The following is a 22,395-nucleotide window of genomic DNA, read 5'->3' as shown; positions in this document are numbered from 1 at the left end:
AGCAATTTATTAGTGTAAAATATATTTGAAAAAGCAAGTATATAAACTTAGTGGGAGGAATGACCTCGATTCAGGGCTTAACCAAGTCGTTGAAAGCTACAGTAGCAGCCTGTCTCCAAGGCTCACAACTCAATTATCAATACAGACTTGCCACACAAATCCAGTGTGTTCCCTTTTGTTATCTGAAAGGACCTTCAATGGCACCAAACGCTGGCCTGTGACCCATTTTGTTGACAAACCCAAAAAAGGATATAACATATCATATGAAGTGGGTGATGTAGAACACAATTGTGCATTACTCCACTAGGAGCTGTGGGGCCCTAGCTGTCACCCCTACGGATGTTGGTATGTGTGGTGGAAATGCAGCACTGTGGGAAGTGTAGTGTAAACGCAGCCACAGCATGGCAGAGGAGGCCTAATGAAGCCCAACACTGCATGACACAGATCAACTCTGTCTAGTAAGCTTTCTCAATACAAGTGTAATGAAGTTGCATTCTCCAGCACAAACACCCCATTGCCCCTCAACACCACGTACAGTTGAAGTCGGAAGTTTACATACACTTAGGGTGGAGTCATTAAAACTCATTGTTCAACCACCCCACAAATTTGTTGTTAACAAACTATACTTTTGGCAAGTCAGTTAGGGCATCTACTTTGTGCATGACACAACTCATTTTACCAACAATTGTTTAGTTCACTTATAATTCACTGTATCACAATTCCAGTGGGTCAGAAGTTTACATACACTAAGTTGACTGTGCCTTTAAACAGCTTGGAAAAATCCAGAAAATTATGTCATGGCTTTAGAAGCTTCTGATAGGCTAATTGACATAATTTGAGTCAATTGGAGATGTACCTGTAGATGTATTTCAAGTCCTACCTTACTCAGTGCCTCTTTGCTTGACATCATGGGAAAATCAAAAGGAAATCAGCCAAGACCTCAGAAAAACAAATGTAGACCTCCACAAGTCTGGTTCATCCTTGGGAGCAATTTCAAAATGCCTGAAGGTACCCACGTTCATCTGTACAAACAATAGTTTGCAAGTATAAACACCATGGGACCACGCAGCCGTCATACCGCTCAGGAAGGAGACGCGTTCTGTCTCCTAGAGATGAACGTACTTTGGTGCGAAAAGTGCAAATCAATTCCAGAACAACATTAAAGGACCCTGTGAAGATGCTGGAGGAAACAGGTACAAAAGTATCTATATCCACAGGAAAACGAGTCCTATATCAACATAACCTGAAAGGTCGCTCAGCAAGGAAGAAGCCACTGCTCCAAAACCGCCATAAAAACGCTAGATACAGTTTGCAACTGCACATGGGACAAAGATCGTACTTTTTGGAGACATGTTCTCTGGTCTGATGAAACAAAAATATAACTGTTTGGCCATACCTACCATCGTTACGTTTGGAGAAAAAAGGGGGAAGCTTGCAAGCCGAAGAACACCATCCAAACCGTGAGGCACGGGGGTGGCAGCATCATGTTGTGGGGGTGCTTTGCTGCAGGAGGGACTGGTTGACCTCACAAAATAGATGGCATCATGAGGAAAGGAATATTATGTGGATATACTGAAGCAACATCTCAAGACATCAGTCAGGAAGATAAAGTTTGGTTGCAAAAGGGTCTTCCAAATGGACAATGACCCCAAGCATACTTCCAAAGTTGTGGCAAAATGGCTTAAGAACAACAACGTCAAGATATTGGAGTGGCCATCACAAAGCCCTGACCTCAATCCCCTAGAAAATTTGTGGGCAGAACTGAAAAAGCGTGTGTGAGCGAGGAGGCCAACAAACCTGAGTCAGTTACACCAGCTCTGTCAGGAGGAATGGGCCAAAACAGGGAATTTTTACTCAGATTAAATGTCAGGAATTGTGAAAACGGAGTTTAAATGTATTTGGCTAAGGTGTATGTAAACTTCCGACTTCAACTGTACACAGCACTCTTTGTTCTATATTTGCTCTATAGCGGTATCCATAGACGTTTAGATGCAGTGATCACAATATAGTGGCTATATCCAGGAAAGAGAACGTTCCACATTCTGGGCCTAAAATAGTGTATAAGAGATCATACAAAATCTTTTGCTGTGATTCTTATGTGGATAATGTTAAAAATATTTGTTAGTTTGATGTGAACAGTAAGGGGCATACAGATGCTACACTTGATGAATTTATGACATTGCTTCTTCCAATTATTGATAAACATGCACCTGTTAAGAAACTGACTTTTAGAACTGTTAACCTGTTGGGGATGGGGGCGCTGTTTAGACTATTTATGCTAATTTGGCTAATTTTTTAAACGGCTTCCCACAAAATCCTTTATCGTACAATATGCATATTATTATTATTATTGGATAGAAAACAGTCTATAGTTTCTATAGGAGTTGAAATTTTGTCTCTAAGTGGAACAGAGCCCATTCTACAGCAATTTCCCTGACATGGAGTCAGATTTGAGAAATGTTGGCCAATCTTCTGAAGTCAGTTAAAAGGGCACTGTCGTTGCTATGACTATACGGACACTTCTTACGTCTTCCCCTGGATGCCTTTACGTGATGACGATTCCAACGGGGTCGATTGCGCGTTCACAGGCCCTACAAATGAAAAAACCCTGAAGCTAGTCATTCTTTGGGAGCTGCGTCATGAGCCTAGAGGACACCGGCGCGCACCTGTTCCAAGCGTTAGTTTAGCCTGTTATATTTCTCCGGTCATCTTTTCACTCGTTATAGGAGTTAAAAACATCATAAGGTAGTTAATTTAAAGCGTTTTATAGCAATTTATATCCGTTTAGTGCGATTTTGGGACATTTATTTTTGCAACGATGTGAAAAGTTGGGCACGCTTTTCAGTTCATCCCGAACGCAGTTGACATTTCCACATGGCAAGAGGACAGCTTTCCACCAAAAGACGATTTCTCCCAAGAAAGGATCCTTTGCCCAAGATACTGATGGAAGAACAGCTCAAGGTAGGACATTTTTATTATGATAAATCGTGTTTCTGTCTAAACATTTTAGTGGCTTAGGACGCCATGTTTTTTGACGTAGCTTCGCTTGGCGCAAACTGTATTGAAAAGTAAGGATAAATTAAAAAATGTAATAACGCAATTGTATTAAGAATTAAATTGTCTATCAATCCCTGTCCACCCTATATTTTTTAGTCACGTTTATGAGTATTTATGTATAAGAGTAGATCACTGTCTAAGTGGCGCAAGGACTTTTTCTTTACCAGCTTGTCTACATTTCACATTGTCTAACCATGATTTTGGTGGCTAAATATAAACATTTTCGATCAAACTGTATATGCATGTTGTAATGTGATGTTACAGGAGTGTCATCGGAAGAATTCTGAGAAGGTTAGTGAAAAAATTAATATCTTTTGGCGATGTTGACTTTTATCGCTCACTTTGGCTAGAATCAATGCTGGGCTGCTAATTGCTATGTGCTAAGCTAATATAACGATTTATTGTGTTTTCGCTGTAAGACACTTAGAAAATCTGAAATATTGTCTGTATTCACAGGATCTGTGTCTTTCGATTCGTGTATGCTGTGTATTTTTACGAAATGTTTGATGATTAGTAGTTAGGTAAACACGTTGCTCATTGTAATTATTCTAGTCCATTTGTGATGGTGGGTGCAATTGTAAACTATGCCATCTACCTGAAATATGCACTTTTTTCTAACAAAACCTATCCCATACCATAAATATGTTATCAGACTGTCATCTAATGAGTTTTTTTGTTGGTTAGGGGCTATAAATATCTTAGTTTAGCCGAATTGGTGATGGCTACTGGTGTTGGTGGACAAATAAAAGATGGTGGATTATGCTAATGTGTTTTTAGGTAATAGATGTACATCTTTACATATTGTGTCTTCCCTGTAAAACATTTTAAAAATCGGAAATGTTGACTGGATTCACAAGATCTGTGTCTTTCATTAGCTGTATTGGACTTTAATGTGTGAAAGTTAAATATTTAAAAAAAATATTTTTTTTGAATTTCGCGGCACTGGTTTTTCAGTGGGGGGGGGGGGGGGGGTGTGCCGCTAGCGCCACGCTGATCCTAGACAGGTTAAGGCTCCATGGATTGATGAGGAATTTAAAAACTGTATGGTTGAAAGAGATGGGGCAAAAGGAGTTGCTAATAAGTCTGGCTGCACATCTGATTGGCTGACTTCCTGCAAATGTAGAAATTATGAGACTAAACTCAACAAAAAGAATCAGAAACCGTATTATGAAGCTAAGTTCAATAATATAAATAATGTAGGGAAAAAACTTTTTGAGTACTTTAAATTAAATTATGGGCAGAAAGACAAATTCAACTCCATCTTTCATTGAATCAGATGGCTTATTCATCACAAAACAGTTTGATGTCGCCAATCATTTAAATTATTATTTCATTGGCAAAGTGGGCAAACTTAAGCAGGAAATGCCAACAACAAGGGGCTCCCGAGTGGCGCAGCTTTCACGACTTCCACCGTAGGTAGTTCCTCTCCCTGTTCGGCCGGCGCTCGGCGGTCGGCGTCGCCGGCCTACTAGCCATCACCGATCCTTTTTTCCTTTTGTGTTTGTTTTGTCTTTGGTTATTTCACACCTGGTTTCATTTGCCTTCATTTCTGTGTGTAGATATTTACCCTGTTGCCTGCCTAGGTTTGTGCGGGATGGTTTTATTTTGTGATGTAGCTCGGTGAGGTTGTGACCTATTTTTTGTTTCACGCATTGAATAAGAGTGTTATTTAGGAGCTTTGTTTGTTCCTCCGTGTGAGTAACGGGTGTCTCTTGTAGAGGGCATTTGACTTTTGGATTGTGCCATACCTGTATTTGGTGGACTTGCCTATTAAAAGTACGCATCTCAGACATCTCTGCTCTCCTGCTCCTGACTCCTACCTCCTAACGCAACATGGTCACAGAATCCCGCACCAGATCGATGGAGTCAACAGGAGCTGAACTCCCAACATCTATGGAGGAGCGCATTCAACACCACATGGCAGTGTTACACCAGCTGGGTACCGCGATGGATCAGGTGATGGCGATGATGGAAAGATAGGAGAGGTGGCCTTCCTACACCTCCACCAGCCACACTCTAACCAGTACCACAACCCTCTCCTTCATTGCCTGGTCCCAGTGGTATTCGACTCTCACTCCCGAGGGAGTACGATGGGACGGCGGCCGGGTGGCAGGGGTTCTTACTCCAGATGGAGTTATACCTGGCAACCGTTCACCCGGCTCCTTCGGGAGGTGAGAGCGTGAACGCCCTTGTCTCCTGCCTCTCAGGCAAAGCCCTGGAGTGGGCCAACGCGGTATGGAACGATCCAGACTCGGCAAGGGACCACTACCCAGAGTTCACCCGCCGCTTTCGGGCCGTGTTCGACCACCCACCTGAGGGCCGAGCGGCGGGTGAACGGCTGTTCCATCTAAGGCAGGAGAAGAGGAGAGCACAGGACTTTGCCCTACAGTTCCGGACCTTGACCACTGGCGCGGGATGGAACAACATGGCCCTGATCGATCACTAAAGGTGCAGTTTGCGCGAGGACGTCCGTAGGAAGCTAGCCTGTAGAGACACCACCCTCTGCTTGGACCAGCTGATAGACATGTCCATTCGGTTGGACAACTTGCTAGCGACCCGCGGACGTCCGGATCGGGTCCTGTCAGTTTCATCCCCCAGCCCCTCCACTCCAATGCCCATGGAGCTAGGAGGTGCTGCAGCGAGGGCGACCCGAGGAGGAGCCCTTTCCCGTTCCAGCTATGGTCGTAGAGGGAACACTGCTGACCGGTGCTGGAGGGGTCCTTCGGGGAGTCGAGATGTCAGGCCGAGCACTGCTCGGACACCCCAGGTGAGTCGGCACCAGGCTCACCCAGAGCCCCCCGTTGGTCACATGTATGTGTTAATTTATTTTCCTGAATTTTCCCCTCATTCCCGGCATAAGGCGCTAGTAGATTCAGGCGCAGCAGGGAATTTTAATATCCGCAGTTTTGCACATAGTTTAGGGATCCCCTTTGTTCAGATTGATAAACCCTTCCCAGTGCACGCCTTAGATAGCCGACCATTAGGGTCAGAGCTATTCAGGGAGGCCACGGCTCCACTGGGCATGGTTACGCAGGAGGGTCATGAGGAGAGAATTAGTCTCTTCCTCATTGATTCTCCTGCGTTTCCGGTGGTGCTGGGGATCCCCTGGTTGGCCAACGGTGGGAAGTCCAGAGCAAATCTCCACCGTGCGCATTCCCTCAGAAATATGCCAATTTGGCTATCGCCTTCTGTAAAAAGGCGGCGACCCAATTACCACCTCATCGACGAGGTGATTGTGCAATAAATCTCCTGGTAGACGCTGCACTTTCCAGGAGTCACGTGTATCCCCTGTCACAGGAGGAGACGGTGGCTATGGAGACATATGTCTCTGAATCTCTGGGGCAGGGGTACATTCGGCCCGCCACATCACCTGCCTCCTCCAGTTTCTTTTCTGTGAAGAAGGAGAGAGGTTTGCATCCGTGCATTGACTATAGAGGTTTAAATTCCATCACGGTGGGGTACAGTTACCCGCTACCTCTCATTGCCACAGCGATTGAGTCATTTCACGGGACATGCTTTTTCACAAAACTGGATCTCAGGAGCGTGTATAACGTGGTGCGTATCTGGGAGGGAGATGAGTGGAAGACAGCGTTTAGTACCACATCCGGCCATTATGAGTACCTCGTCATGCAGTACGGCTTGAAGAATGCTCCAGCATTCTTCCAATCTTTTGTAGACGAGATTCTCAGGGACCTGCACGGGCGGGTGTAGTGGATTATATCGATGACATTCTGGTCTATTCCGCTACACGCGCGCGCATGTGTCTCTGGTGCGCAAGGTACTTGGGTGACTGTTGGAGCATGACCTGTACGTCAAGTCTGAGAAATGCTTGATGAATGCTTGATGAAAGGATGAATCTGATGTGGTTCTCTCACTATGAGATGAAAGAATGAGTCTGGTGTGGTTCTCTCACTATGAGATGAAAGGATGAGTCTGATGTGGTTCTCTCACTATGAGATGAAAGGATGAGTCTGATGTGGTTCTCTCACTATGAGATGAAAGGATGAGTCTGATGTGGTTCTCTCACTATGAGATGAAAGGATGAGTCTGATGTGGTTCTCTCACTATGAGATGAAAGGATGAGTCTGGTGTGGTTCTCTCACTATGAGATGAAAGAATGAGTCTGGTGTGGTTCTCTCACTATGAGATGAAAGGATGAGTCTGATGTGGTTCTCTCACTATGAGATGAAAGGATGAGTCTGATGTGGTTCTCTCACTATGAGATGAAAGGATGAGTCTGATGTGGTTCTCTCACTATGAGATGAAAGGATGAGTCTGATGTAGTCCTCTCACTATGAGATGAAGGATGAGTCTGGTGTGGTTCTCTCACTATGAGATGAAAGGATGAGTCTGATGTGGTTCTCTCACTATGAGATGAAAGGATGAGTCTGATGTGGTTCTCTCACTATGAGATATGTTAGTATAGGATGGTTTGCTAGAGTGTAGACTACCTGTGTTGCTGATGCCCTGACACACATGTGCAACTCCCGACTGAAGAAGGAGTGGACATGGGTCAGAGGGTCGGAGATGCATCCGCTCCTCTCTCTGTCTCTGCTGCGTGTAGTCCAACCAGACCGAGAATTGATGATGATGGAAATCAAGTGTTATCAAGTGTTAATCAAATGGTATGCTGCTGGGGCAGGACAGATGATATTTATACTAAGGTGCTCAGGCACAGGTAGACCCCTATCTGTACCACAAGGTTTCATTTACAGTTTTTAGGACTACAAACTGGCGAGCTCTATGGCCACAACCATATATGACAATTTAAAGAGACAAAGGATGCTTTGAGTACAAAACTGTGGGTACATTAGAGACCATTAGAGGCCATTTTCTCTGGCACGCTCAATTCTGTTAGCATATCTTTCAAGTCTAATGTCACAAAAAAAGTTGTGGAGAATCTAAGGCTGGTGATTGTTTTTTTAAGACTTTGCAAACGCTAGAGGTTCTAATCTACCTCTTTCAAAATCCCCCCGGTGTACATGCACCGAACATCCATAGGCTGGAGCCACCTGGAAGCTCGGTGCATGTACAAATAAAGAGACCTAAATAGGAAACTCAACAGTGTGTTAGGCCGAGAAACATTATTTAGATGGTTGTTTTATTGTTGTTGAAAGCTTGAAATGTACACAATGAGAAGGGACCTTGTTTCTAACACCCCTGTAGAGACATATACACACACACACACACACACACACACACACACACACACACACACACACACACACACACACACACACACACACACACACACACACACACACACACACACACACACACACACACACACACACCTGCTTCATAGACAGCAACCCTAAGGGCAATAAAATAGGGTGGGTGTGGGGCCATACTCTTTGAAATGTTCAAACACATCCCCCCAGTTCAACGAGGTCCCTAGACATTAATCATCGCGACAACTTCAAAGGAATAGATGCATTATATACATAAATTAACACTCACTCTAAGGCGTGAGAACAGGAACAGGATGTCCTGACAGGATGCCCCTATATTGGCATTCCCTAGAGCACGTGATAACTTCCCGCCAGGATTTCCTGACCGGATGCCCAAATATGGGCATGCACATGTCATCCGGACATAGGGTCATAAAGCAAACGTTTGACGTGTGCCGTCTACTTTATTCTCTCTGGCTACACATCAAGTTTGCAAACAAAATATCTAAATGCATTCTCCATTACATTGACTAATATATTGATATATCCGTGTAGCTCGTGAACCCTGAGATCTTTGAGTACAGTGGCATTTGGCCCAAAGATCCTTTCATCCCAGCTGCAAAGCTCACTTCAGCCCTGGCTGCTCAGCTCAATCACGTTTGTGTATGCCAATGGTGTTGTGGGTGAGGTATTTGCCCCCACTGGTGTGTCTGAAACAGTACTGAATATCCATGGAGGTATCCTGAACATCCTGCATCAAGAAAACACAGAACGTCTATGAGATGCAGGAGGTAAGACTTGTATATTTTCATATTCACACATACAGTACTTCTCACTCTCCTTTGTATTAGCTATGCTGGAGCTCAGGGAGTGTGCAAGACCCACTATGTGATCAGTGAAGATGCCAAGGCACAGTGCATCCATTTGACTAAGACCAAAGATCTGAATCACTGCCAGGAGAGAATCATGAAGAGTTTGGTCTGGCTTACACTGAGTAGTGTGTTGAGATCCAAGAGATAGGAGCAAATGTAACTTGTTATTGGCTTTGGTGGACATCACTAAACAACAGATATTCTAGCCTAGGCAATATCACTAACAATATGTTTTATCTACCCAGAGAGGAAAGAACCAGAGGGGAGCTGCCATCTACAACTATGCCACTGGTGCTATGATCCTGGAAGCCACTGTTACAGAGCTCCATCAGTTCTCACTTTTAATGAGATGAATGGCGCTGCCCAGATGGAAGCAAAGTATGTTGACTGATTTGAAAAATACATTTTAAGGTGTAATGCAAGGTATACAGCATCTAAAATTGTTAATGAGCTTAAATTGCCCATTTACAGACAAACCGTGGCTTTTGTTAAGATTGAGAAGATCCCAGGTAAGCCCTTCAAAACAGAATATCTTCACCATGGATCCATTCAGTATGCGTTTGCCACTGAGATTCTCCAGACACTGATTCTGCTCCTTAGGCTCAGCAACGCACATGATCAGGTACAGTGACAAGCAGTACCTTCCTCTTGAGTTACAGGACATTGTCAGTAGTGTTTTCTTGAATTATGCTCCTGATAACTTTTCAAAATATGAATTCCTTCTCTCGTCAGATTATGGAGATTCTGAACCATCTGGTTGAAAACAATGTGGCTGAGGTCCATGACGATGCCCCACTGAAGTTTATTCAACTTGTGCAGCTCATGCGTATGGCCAGCTTTGAAACCATTCGGGCCATCTGGCATCAGTTCAAGGCCAAGCCAGCTTTCAGGTACTTTTCAAATAATCTTTGGGAAACAAATATCATCAAAAAAGACAGGCACAGTACTAAAGTGAACCTTCCACTTTTTCATATACTGGATCCTGGATGCTATCCCTGCAATTGGAACTCCAGTTACTCTGAAATGCATCAAGGAGAAGTTAGTGGGGGGTCAAATTACTAATGCTGAAGCTGCTCCAGCTCTGGTGGCCACTGTGCACATGGTTACAGCTGATGTGGAGGCCATCAAACCTTTTGAAGTAGGTACACCTTACGATTAGGTTTAAACTACATTTTTTGAATCCTGGTTAATATGACTGGAAACAATCTTTTTTTGCACCACCAGACACTGGTTTTGAACCACAAGATTCAGGCAAACCCACTTATGCGTGAGGTCGCCATGCTTGTTTATGGTACCATGATTTCCAAGTACTGTGCTACATATCCCACCTGCCATGGTGACTTTGTGAAAGTAAAATATGTTTTTCATAATCACATTCAGTTATTACTTACTGGATGAGAATGAACCTCTACAGCTCATCCATGATCTTTCTGTTGAGGCTATCGCTAAGGGTAACTTTGAGGAAATCGCAATGTTTCTGAAAGTTCTTGACAATGCTGGACATCCTGCTAGCCTTAAGCCCACCATGAAGCTCCTGCCCAGATTTGGAACTGCTGCTGCTGCTACTCTGCCACTGAGAATTCAGTGTGATGCCATCTTGGCTCTGAGGAACAAAAGTAGCTAACTGGACATAAATAACGGACATTATCGAACAAATCAAGCATTTATTGTGGAACTAGGATTCCTGGGAGTGCATTCTGATGAAGGTCATCAAAGGTAAGGGAATATTTATCATGTAATTTCTGGTTTCTGTTGATTCCAACATGGCGGCTAATTTGACTATTGTTTTGAGCGCCGTCTCAGATTATTGCATGGTTTGCTTTTTCCGTAAAGTTTTTTTGAAATCTGACACAGCGGTTGCATTTAGGAGAGGTATATCTATAATTCCATGTGTATATGCAAAATCACTGGATATTTTTGGAACTAGTGAACGTAACACGCCAATGTAAACTCAGATTTTTTTATATAAATATGAACTTTATCAAACAAAACATACATGTATTGTGTAACATGAAGTCCTATGAGTGTCATCTGATGAAGATCATCAAAGGTTAGTGATTCATTTTATCTCTATTTGTGCTTTTTGTGACTCCTATCTTTGGCTGGAAAAATGACTGTGTTTGTCTGTGATTTGGCGGTGACCTAACATAATCGTTTGTGGTGCTTTCGCTGAAAATCCTATTTGAAATCGGACACTTTGGTGGGATTAACAACAAGATTACCTTTAAAATGGTATAAGACACATGTATGTTTGAGGAATTTTAATTATGAGATTTCTGTTGTTTGAATTTGGCGCCCTGCACTTTCACTGGCTGTTGTCATATCGATCCCGTTACCGGGATTGCAGCCATAAGAAGTTTTAAGCTCCCCTGATGATGGGTGCTGCTCCCAGTGCTTTCTACATCAATGATGCTGCCACCGTTTTTCCAAGAGCCATTGTGGCTAAAGCCCACACCTACTTTGCTGGAGCAGCTGCTGATGTTCTGGAGGTAAAAACTATTATTCAAAACCATTTAAAATGATTACAATTCAGAGGTTCCAAAACCCTCTTTTAACGATCTTTCTCAGATTGGAGTGAGAACCGAGGGAATCCAGGAGGCTCTTATGAAAAATCCCAAGGCTCCTAAAAAGTCTTGACAGGATCACCAAGATGAAGCGTGTCATTAAGGATGTAAAAGATCACTCAATAATCTCCCAAATGTATCTCCAAAGAATCAATGATTAGGTTTTTTAAATGAAGTTGATGACGTTTATCAGTCAGCTTTGCTCTACTAATCTATCCACAGCTGTCTGACTGGAGGTCCATGCCTTCAACTAAGCCCTTGGCCTCCGTGTACGTGACGTTCTTTAGACAGGAAACTGCCTTAGGCAACATCGACAAGGCCATCATCAAACAGGTAATTCATGAATGCATTATACTCCTTTATACTACTTTGTGATCAGGAAAGCTGAAAATTCTTAAACCTCTTTCACAGTGGTCTCATGTCATCACAGCTAGGTAGATGGCCAATGTTTGTTTCTCTACAGCTTGCAACTGGACCTGCTGTCTGGAGTTGTCCATGAGAGCACTGCTGTCTGGAGCTGCTTTTTATTATATTAAGCCCCTGCCAGCTGCCGAGGTGCGTTGCATCTTCCCTACCGCTGTTGGTGTGCCCATGGAGCTCAGCTTCTATACTGCTGCAGAAGCCGTTGCAACTGTCAATGGTATGTGCTCACCAACAAGAATGTAATGAAGTGGTAATGCTGTTGTTTTAATTCATCTTGGGTTTCATAGTCACATTGGCTATATTTCTCCTTTCCCATTTTCACAGTCCAAGCCACCATGTCTCCCAGCTCATGAAGACCAGGCTGCATCACATCCGGCCGTGATTGGGAGTCCCATAGGGCGGCATACAATTGGCCCAGCGTTTGGCCCGGGGTAGGCCGTATTTGTAAATAGGAATTTGTTCTTAACCTGTTGAGGCTGGGGGCGCTGTTGTCACTATTTATGGTAATCGTGTAATTTTTGAAACGGCTTCCTACAAAATTCTTGATCGTACAATATGCATATTATTATTATTATTGGATAGAAAACAGTCTATAGTTTCTATAGGAGTTGAAATTTTGTCTCTAAGTGGAACAGAACCCATTCTACAGCAATTTCCCTGACATGGAGTCAGATTTCAGAAATTTTGGCCACTGTTCTGGAGTCAGTTTTAAAGCCAATGTTATTCCTAAGAGTATACGGACACTGCTTACGTCTTCCCCTGGATGCCTTTACGTGATGACGATTTGAATGGGGTCGATTGCGCAATCACAGGCACTATAAATTAAAAAACCCTGTAGCTAGTAACTCTTTTGGAGCTGCGTCATGCGCGTGGAGGACACCGACCCGCACCTGTTCCAAGCATTAGTGTTGGGAGTAATCTTTCTCCAGTCATGTTAAGACTCATTATAGGAGTTAAAAACATCATAAGGTAGTTAATTTAAAGCGTTTTATAGCAATTTATATCCGTTTAGTGCGATTTTGGGACATTTATTTCTGAAACGCTGTGAATCTCTGGGCACGCTTCCAGTTCATCCCGAACGCAGTTGGCATTTCCACATGGCAAGAGGACAGCTTTCCACCAAAAGACGATTAGACCCAAGAAAGGATCCTTTGCCCAAGATACTGATGGAAGAACAGCTCAAAGTAGGAAATTTTTATTATGATAAATCGTGTTTCTGTCGAAAAATGTTAGTGGCTTAGGACGCCATGTTTTTTGACGTAGCTTCGCTTGGCGCAAACTGTATTGAAAAGTAAGGATAATTTAAAAAATGTAATTCCGCGATTGTATTAAGAATTAAATTGTCTATCAATCGCTGTCCACCCTATATTTTTTAGTCACGTTTATGAGTATTTATGTATACGAGTAGATCACTGTCTAATATGGCGCACGGACATTTTCTCACCAGCTGGGCTACATTTCTCATTGTCTAACCATGATTTTGGTGGCTAAATATGCACATTTTCGAACAAACTGTATATGTATGTTGTAATGTGATGTTACAGGGGTGTCATCTGAAGAATTCTGAGAAGGTTAGTGAAAAAAATAATATATTTTGGCGATGTTTACGTTATCGCTCACTTTGGCTAGAATCAATGCTGGGGTAATGTTTGCACATGTGCTATGTATATGTATGTTGTAACGATTTATTGTGTTTTCGCTGTAAGACACTTAGAAAATCTGAAATATTGTCTGTATTCACAGGATCTGTGTCTTTCGATTAGTGTATGCTGTGTATTTTTACGAAATGTTTGATGATTAGTAGTTAGGTAAACACGTTGCTCATTGTAATTATTCTAGTCCATTTGTGACGGTGGGTGCAATTGTAAACTATGCCAGCTACCTGAAATATGCACATTTTTCTAACAAAACCTATCCCATACCATAAATATGTTATCAGACTGTCATCTGATGAGTTTTTTTCTTGGTTAGGGGCTATAAATATCTTAGTTTAGCCGAATTGGTGATAGCTACTGGTGTTGGTGGACAAATAAAAGATGGTGGATTATGCTAATGTGTTTTTAGGTAATAGATTTACATCTTTACATATTGTGTCTTCCCTGTAAAACATTTTAAAAATCGGACATGTTGGCTGGATTCACAAGACCTGTGTCTTTCATTAGCTGTATTGGACTTTAATGTGTGAAAGTTAAATATTTAAAAAATATATTTTTTTTGAATTTCGCGCTCTGCCTTTTCAGTGGAATGTGGGGGGGGTGTGCCGCTAGCGGCACCCTCATCCTAGACAGGTTAACTGACTTGCCTAGTTAAATATATGTATATTTTTAAAGACAAACATTCAGCTGCAGGCCAAGTTTACACCAAGGTGCATACAATACCAGTCAAAAGTTTGGGCACACTTACTCATTCAAGGGTTTATCTTTATTTTGACTATTTTCTACACTGTAGAATAATAGTAAAGACATAAAAACTATGAAATAACACATATGGAATCACCCAAAAAGTGTTAAACAAATCAAAATATATTTTATATTTGAGATTCTTCAAAGTAGCAACCCTTTGCCTTGATGACAGTTTTGCACACTCTTTGTATTCTCTGAACTGGAATTCTGGAATGCATTCTGGAAAGCATTCTCATTCTGGAATGCATGTCAATTAACAGGTGTGCCTTGTTCATTTGTGGAATTTCTTTCCTTCTTAATGCATTTGAGCCAATCAGTTGTGTTGTGACAAGGTACGGTTGGTATAATGAAGATAGCCCTATTTGGTAAAAGACCAAGTCCATATTATGGCAAGAACAGCTCAAATAAGCAAAGAGAAACAACAGTCCATCATTAATTTAAGACATGAAGGTCAGTCAATACGGAACATTTCATTTCTGTTCAGACCATCGATCTCATTGCATCTGTACGGCATGTAGCTTTTTCTAGAACAGGTAGTAAAATGGATTTACTAGCATTACATATTCCATGGTTCTATTGAATGCATACATTTAAATTGTCTTGTAAAAATCACACTAATGATTCCTGCCACCAAATATGTATCACAGCTGTCAAAGGAGATATTCACATCTAAAATTGCATCTTCTATGAATGGTAGTTTGGTAAGATGAATATTCTATTTTGACACTACTTTTCAGCAGCCATTTCTTCTTGTAGTTATGACCTCTAATCTCTTTCCCGTTTTGTCTTTTTCAGTCAAGGTTATCTGAAATCACTTACAATGATATACCTTCCAATTTCATGCCCAAGAATGAATGTGTGCTAAATCCAAATTCTTTGGAATCAAGGCATGTGCTGAGATTGAATCTCACACGGAACCCAAACCGTCTGCGCGTGTGCGCTATCGTGCATACATTTATTTTGTCCTCCTACACCAAACGCGATCACGACACGCAGGTTAATATATGAAAACAAACTCTGAACCAATGACATTAATTTGGGGACAGGTCGAAAAGCATTAAACATGTATGGCAATTTAGCTAGATAGCTTGCACTTGCTAGCTAATTTGTCCTATTTAGCTAGCTTGCTGTTGCTAGCTAATTTGTCCTGGGATATAAACATTGAGTTGTTATTTTACCTGAAATACACAAGGTCTTCTACTCCGACAATTAATCCACACATAAAACGGCCAACCGAATCATTTCTAGTCATCTCTCCTCCTTTTTCACCTTTGAAATTATATGGTGATTGGTATCTACACTTTTACCACGACAACCGGCAAAACATTACGTCTTTCAATCACCCACGTGGGTATAACCAATGAGGAGATGTCGTGTGGGTACCTGCTTCTATAAACCAATGAGGAGATGGGAGAGGCAGGACTTTCAGCGCGATCTGCGTCAGAAATAGAAAGGAGTTCCTTGGCATTGCAGACGCGCGAGTAGTGTGGGTGCAATAATTGAATAACATGGATTTCTAAATTTATTTTGCGACGCTCTTGCACGCGACGTGTCCGGTCTGGTCAGCATGTCAGAGCGCTGCTTTCATCAGAAACTGTCCTCTCTATGCATGGATTGGGAAACACTCAGTCCTTGTTGATGTGTCACCAGGCAAGATATATTCATGATTTACATCCAATACACAACTATCAATACAATAAGAAAAAATTGAAATTATCTCAGAGAAGCAATTGTATCTATATTTCTTTGCGGGCAGCTTCTGGTCCAGTCATTGAGTGAGTGGAGATTGAAGTACAAATTGGGACCCAAGGCCACAGTAAAGATAATCAAAGTCAACACCATGACTGAAGAGAAAGAAGCTCCAGATGGAAAAACTGTCCTGGTGAAGCTCAATAAAATCCTGGTTCTTGATCTGAAGAATGGTAGCAGCCCTCGCTCCAGCAGTTGTCATTCCATCCGTTTCCCTCCAAATCCATCTCCTCATCCCCAGCTCCTCTATGTCCTGTACCTCCAAGTACAGCTCTTCCAGCTCCCGCATCTGAAGGGTGAGGCAGAACTTTCAAGCAGTCAATGAACCTAAATTACTCTATTTTCACTGCTCTTCCTATTACAGGAGGAAGTAATTGACATGAAGTTTGCCAAGAATCACATCCACCAGGTAATGTTTATATAGTGCACATACAATATGTGCAGCTATTAGTGATGCTTGATGATATTAAACCTGAGTTGGTATACTTATTTTGCTTGCAGCATCCAATCTCTAAAGTATGAACCTCCAGCAGAATCTACAAACGGGTAAAACTTCTATATCACAACTGGGGCTGTGTATAATTACTCTCCATTGCTGACAATGGGAGTGAGTACAATAATGAACTGTGTCTTTTCAGGCCAAATACATTGGCAATGCTGTTGCCCCAGCCATAACCATCCTCATCCGTGCAGTAAGAGCTGACAATGACGTGCAGGGATACCAGATTGTTGCTTACTTGGACAAAGCTACTTTTAGACTGCAAATCATCCTGTCTAACCTTGCTCCAAATGACAACTGGAGAATTTGTGCTGACAGTGTTTTTCCCAGCAACCACAAAGTTATGGTAAGACTAAAGGCCATGTCTCCAATGCCACTGTACTGTAATGTCACATTGCTTCAGTCTATACTGCTTGAGGTCATAATAAAATAAACACATCATTTTGTTTCTGTCTCAGGCTAAGTTTGCCTGGGGTGTAGAGTGCAAGGAATTTGAGACTGAAATCATATTCGAGAATGGTCTTGTGGGACCAGACCCTGCATTCCGTGTGAAGCTGACATGGGACAAACTTACCCATGGCCTGAAGCACTACACAAAGAAATACAGTTACTCACTTCATTATAAAGACACATTTCATGGCTTTACTTTGCGCTGGTATTTACTAAACTGTATGAAATAGTGCTCAACTAACTATTTATATTACAAGTCAATACAATAAATGAAAATCCATTTGAAATGTTTCAGGTTGGTTGAGTACCTCCCTAGTGCTTCTCTATGCAGGAATGAGCCAGGCAAGCGCCAAGAACAGTGTTGAGAAAATCAAATTGACTGTGGCTGTTGCCTCCGAGAGAACTCTGATTGTCATTCTGAAAACACCGAAGGTCAGTAGTCTTAGGCCTACTTTTTTTTTTTACTGAAGTTCATTCTTTTCTCTTCGGTCTCTGATATAAATATACAATTATTGCAGAAGACAGTGTGCGAACAGGCCATGGCTCTCCCCATTGCTCTGCCCATTGGCGCTACCGCTAAAGAGCTGAATGTCACTGACCAGATCTACTACATGTTTTCCAAAGCCAGCGCAGGTGAGAAGAGACAAATATAATTGTTACCAAAAAAACTGTGCAAACTGTGTAATGAATGGTGTTGTGATTCTTCATTTTCTTGACTCCAGCTGAATGCTGCATGGTCAGAGGCACACTGACCACATTCAATAACAGGAGGTACAAAAACGAGATGCCCCTCTCTTGCTACCAAGTTTTGGCTCAGGATTGCACCACCGAGTTGAAATTCATGGTTCTGCTGAAGAAGGATAACCTTCATGAACAAAACCACATCCATATGAAAATCTCTGACATGTGATTACAGCAAATATACAGTGTTCTTTTTGTTTACAATTGCCCGAAATACTAGCCATAGCAGTGCATTTTCAAACGCTGACTCATCTTTGGCAGACAGTTGAGATGCATTGTACATTTTCTGAGCTTCATTTGGAATTGTATTCCTTTTTACAATTGATTACAATTATTCCAGTGATACTGACATGTACCCCAAGGACAATGACAAATTGGTGAATGTCAATGGAATGGAGGTTCCCATCAACAACCTCCCATACCAGCACGCCACAGGTTTCTTTTATGTCTAATGAAATCAAAACCATCTATTTTCACGTTAAATTAGTGTTGGAAGTTTTTCAATTCACTTCACAAAAACTCACAATGATTGTCCTCTTCTTGCTTGTAGGTTCCATCGAGATCAGACAGAAATCTCAGGGCCTGTCTCTCTATGCCCCTAGCGATGGTCTCCAGGAGGTTTACTTTGATAAGAACACATGGATGATGATTATAAGTTTAAACTCACGCGTTCTTCCACTGGACTTATTTACACACACACATACATACACACAAATATATATATTGCCAAGAGTGTGCAAAGCTGTCATCAAGGCAAAGGGTGGCTACTTTGAAGAATCTCAAATATGTAATATATTTTGATTTGTTTAACACTTCTTTGGTTACTACATGATTTCATATGTGTTATTTAATAGTTTTGATGTCTTCACTATTATTCTACAATGTAGAAAAAAGTCAAAATAAAGATAAACTTTTGAATGAGTAGGTGTGTCCAAACTTTTGACTGGTAATGTATATACACTACAGTTCAAAAGTTTGGGGTCACTTAGAAATGTCCTTGTTCTTGAAAGAAAAGCACATTTTTTGTCCATTAAAATAACATCAAATTGATCAGAAATGCCAGTCTCAAAACACCAATCTCAACGTCATCAGTGAAGAGGCGACTTCAATATCTACATACATCTACATAGCTGGCCTTTCATGGAATATCTACGCCTATGTAGATATTTTTTTTATCAGCCGTTTAACTAGCTACAATAGTCATTTACAACATTAACAATGTCTACACTGTATTTCTGATCAATTTGATATTATTGTAATGGACAAGAAATATGCTTTTCTTTTTTTTTTTTAAGAAAATTTCTAAGTGACCCCAAACTTTTGAACAGTAGTGAATATACAGTTGAAGTCAGAAGTTTACATACACCTTAGCCAAATACGTTTAAACTCAGTTTTTCACAATTCCTGACATTTAATCCTAATACAAATTCCCTGTCTTAGGTCAGTTAGGATCACCACTTTATTTTAAGAATGTGAAATGTCAGAATAATAGTAGAGAGAATGATTTAGTTCAGCTTTTATTTCTTTCATCACATTCCCACTGGGTCAGAAGTTTAGATACACTCAATCAGTATAAAGTCAACGATACCACAAACTGGTTAACTTGGGTCAAATGTTTAGTGTAGCCTTCTACAAGCTTTCCACAATAAATTGGGTGAATTTTGGCCCATTCCTCCTGACAGAGCTGGTGTAACTGAGTTAGGTTTGTAGGCCTCCTTGCTCGCACACGCTTTTTCAATTCTGCCCACAGATTTTCTATAGGATTGAGGTCAGGGCTTTGTGATGGCCACTCCAATACCTTGACTTTGTTGTTCTAGAGCCATTTTGCCACAACTTTGGAAGTATGCCTGGGGTCATTGTCCATTTGGAAGACCCATTTACGACCAAGCTTTAACTTCCTGACTGATGTCTTGAGATGTTGCTTCAATATATCCACATAATTTTCCTGCCTCATGATGCCATCTATTTTGTGAAGTGCACAAGTCACTCCTGCAGCAAAGCACCCCCACAAAATGATGCTGCCACCCCCGTGCTTCAAGATTGGGATGGTGTTCTTCGGCTTGCAAGCCTCCCCCTTTTTCCTCCAAACATATCGATGGTCATTATGGCCAAACAGTTCTATTTTTGTTTCATCAGACCAGAGGACATTTCTCTAAAAAGTGCGATCTTTGTCCCCATGTGCAGTTGCAAACCATAGTCTGGCTTTTTTATGGCAGTTTTGGAGCAGTGGCTTCTTCCTTGTTGAGCGGCCTTTCAGGTTATGTCGATATAGGACTCGTTTTACTGTGAATATAGATATTTTTGTACCTGTTTCCTCCAGCATCTTCACAAGGTCCTTTGCTGTTGTTCTGGGATTGATTTTAACTTTTGCACCAAAGTACGTTAATCTCTAGGAAACAGAACGCGTCTCCTTCCTGAGCGGTATGACGGCTGCGTGGTCCCATGGTGTTTATACTTGCGTACTATTGTTTGTGCAGATGAACGTGGCACCTTCAGGTGTTTGGAAATCGCTCCCAAGGATGAACCAGACTTGTGGAGGTCTACAATTTTTTTTCTGAGGTCTTGGCTGATTTCTTTTGATTTTCCCATGATGTCAAGCAAAGAGGCACTTAGTTTGAAGGTAGGCCTTGAAATACATCCACAGGTACACCTCCAATTGACTCAAATTATGTCAATTAACCTATCAGAAGCTTCTAAAGCCATGACATCATTTTCTGGAATTTTCCAAGCTTTTTAAAGGCACTGTCAACTTAGTGTATGTAAGCTTCTGACCCACTGGAATTGTGATGCAGTGAATTATAAGTGAAATAATCAATCTGTAAACAATTATTGGAAAAATTACTTGTGTCATGCAAAGTAGATGTCCTAACTGACTTGCCAAAACTATAGTTTGTTAATTGTTAACAAGAAATTTGTGGAGTGGTGGAAAAACGAGTTTCAATGACTCCAACCTAAGTGTATGTAAACTTCCGACTTACAAATAAAAAATTTAAAACAGTATGTAAACATTATTGAAGTGACCAGTGTTCCATGACTATGTACATAGGGCAGCAACCTCTAAGGTGCATGGCAAAGTAACCAGGATGTAGCTGGCTAGTGACAGTGACTAAAGTTCTGGGCAGGGTACAGGTCCGAGGCCGGCTAGTGGTGACTATTTAACAGTCTGATGGCCTTGAGATAGAAGATGAAATAGAACTGCACCACCCTCTGGAGAGCCCTGCAGTTGCGGATGGTGCAGTTACCGTACCTGGCGGTGAAACAGCACCACAGGATGTTCTCAATGGTGCATCTGTAAAACTTTGTGAGGATCTTAGGGGCCAGGCACCACTCCTCCAGGGCCCTCATCTCCTTCATGTAGGCTTTCTTGTCGTCATTGGTAATCAGGCCTACCACTGCAGTGTCGTCTGCAAATGTACTGATTGTGTTGGAAACGTGCGTGGCCACGAGCGGGCTGAGCACGTACACTTGTGGGGCCCTTGTGTTGAGGATCAGCGTAGTGGAGGTGTTGTTGCCTACATTCACCACTTGGGGGTGGCCCATCAGGAAGTCCAGGACCCAGTTGCATTAGGTGGGTTTTTAGACCCAGAGCCCCAAGCTTAATGATGAGCTTAGGACAAAGGGTCTAATTCAGGATAGTCGAAATGCTGGTGAGTTACCACCGCTCATTATCCAAAAGTTATTTACGGCTGTATGTAATAGTGCAAAGGACGTTCTGGCCTAATAATGTGATAAATAACACACACACAAAAAAAAATTATGCAAAGTTTCTTAGGAGCCATGAACATGTCTACCGGCGTCATCTTGTACCGCTAATGCATTATGTCGATGGCAATTTGAATGCACAGAGATACCGTGATGAGATCCTGAGGCTCATTGTCGTGCCATTTATCCGCCGCCATCACCTCATGTTTCATTATGTCGCAAGGGTCTGTATACAATTCCTGGAAACTGAAAATGTTGGCCTGCATACTCACCAGACTATGTCACCCATTGAGCATGTTTGGGATGCTCTGGATTGACGTGTATGACAGCGAATTCTAGTTCCAGACAATATTTAGCAACTTCGCACAGCCATTGAAGAGGAGTGGAACAACATTTCACAGGCCACAGTCAGCCTGATCAACTCTATGCGAAGGACGGTGTGTCTCACTGCATGAGGGAAATGGTGGTCACTCCAGATACTGACTGGTTTTCTCATCCATGCCCCTATTTTTTTTTTAAGGTATCTGTGACTAACAAATCCATATGTGTATTCCCAGTTATGTGAAATCCATAGATTAGGGCCTAATGTAACTCAGTAAAATCTTTGAAATTGTTGCATGTTGCATTTATATTTTTGTTCAGCATATAACCACTGATCATTACTCTAGGTATAGTAAATACCAATCTGATTCTGCGTATACTGCCTGGCATAAGGCTACAATAATTTTCAAGATGAGTACAACAAGTACATTTGGAAGTATTGAA

The 22,395-nt window shown here is 41.8% G+C and overlaps 1 pseudogene; it reads left to right on the top strand.

The window, feature by feature from the left end:
• The first annotated feature begins 4,890 nt into the window (after nt 1–4,890).
• Nucleotides 4,891–18,687, top strand: LOC129856095 (vitellogenin-like; annotated as a pseudogene).
• The last annotated feature ends 3,708 nt before the right edge of the window (nt 18,688–22,395 follow it).

The sequence above is a fragment of the Salvelinus fontinalis genome, chromosome 5 (genome assembly GCF_029448725.1).
Source record: "Salvelinus fontinalis isolate EN_2023a chromosome 5, ASM2944872v1, whole genome shotgun sequence".
Classification (NCBI taxonomy): domain Eukaryota; kingdom Metazoa; phylum Chordata; class Actinopteri; order Salmoniformes; family Salmonidae; genus Salvelinus; species Salvelinus fontinalis.
The sequence above is the reverse complement of the archived record's forward strand: the minus strand, read 5'-3'. Positions and strand labels throughout refer to the sequence as shown.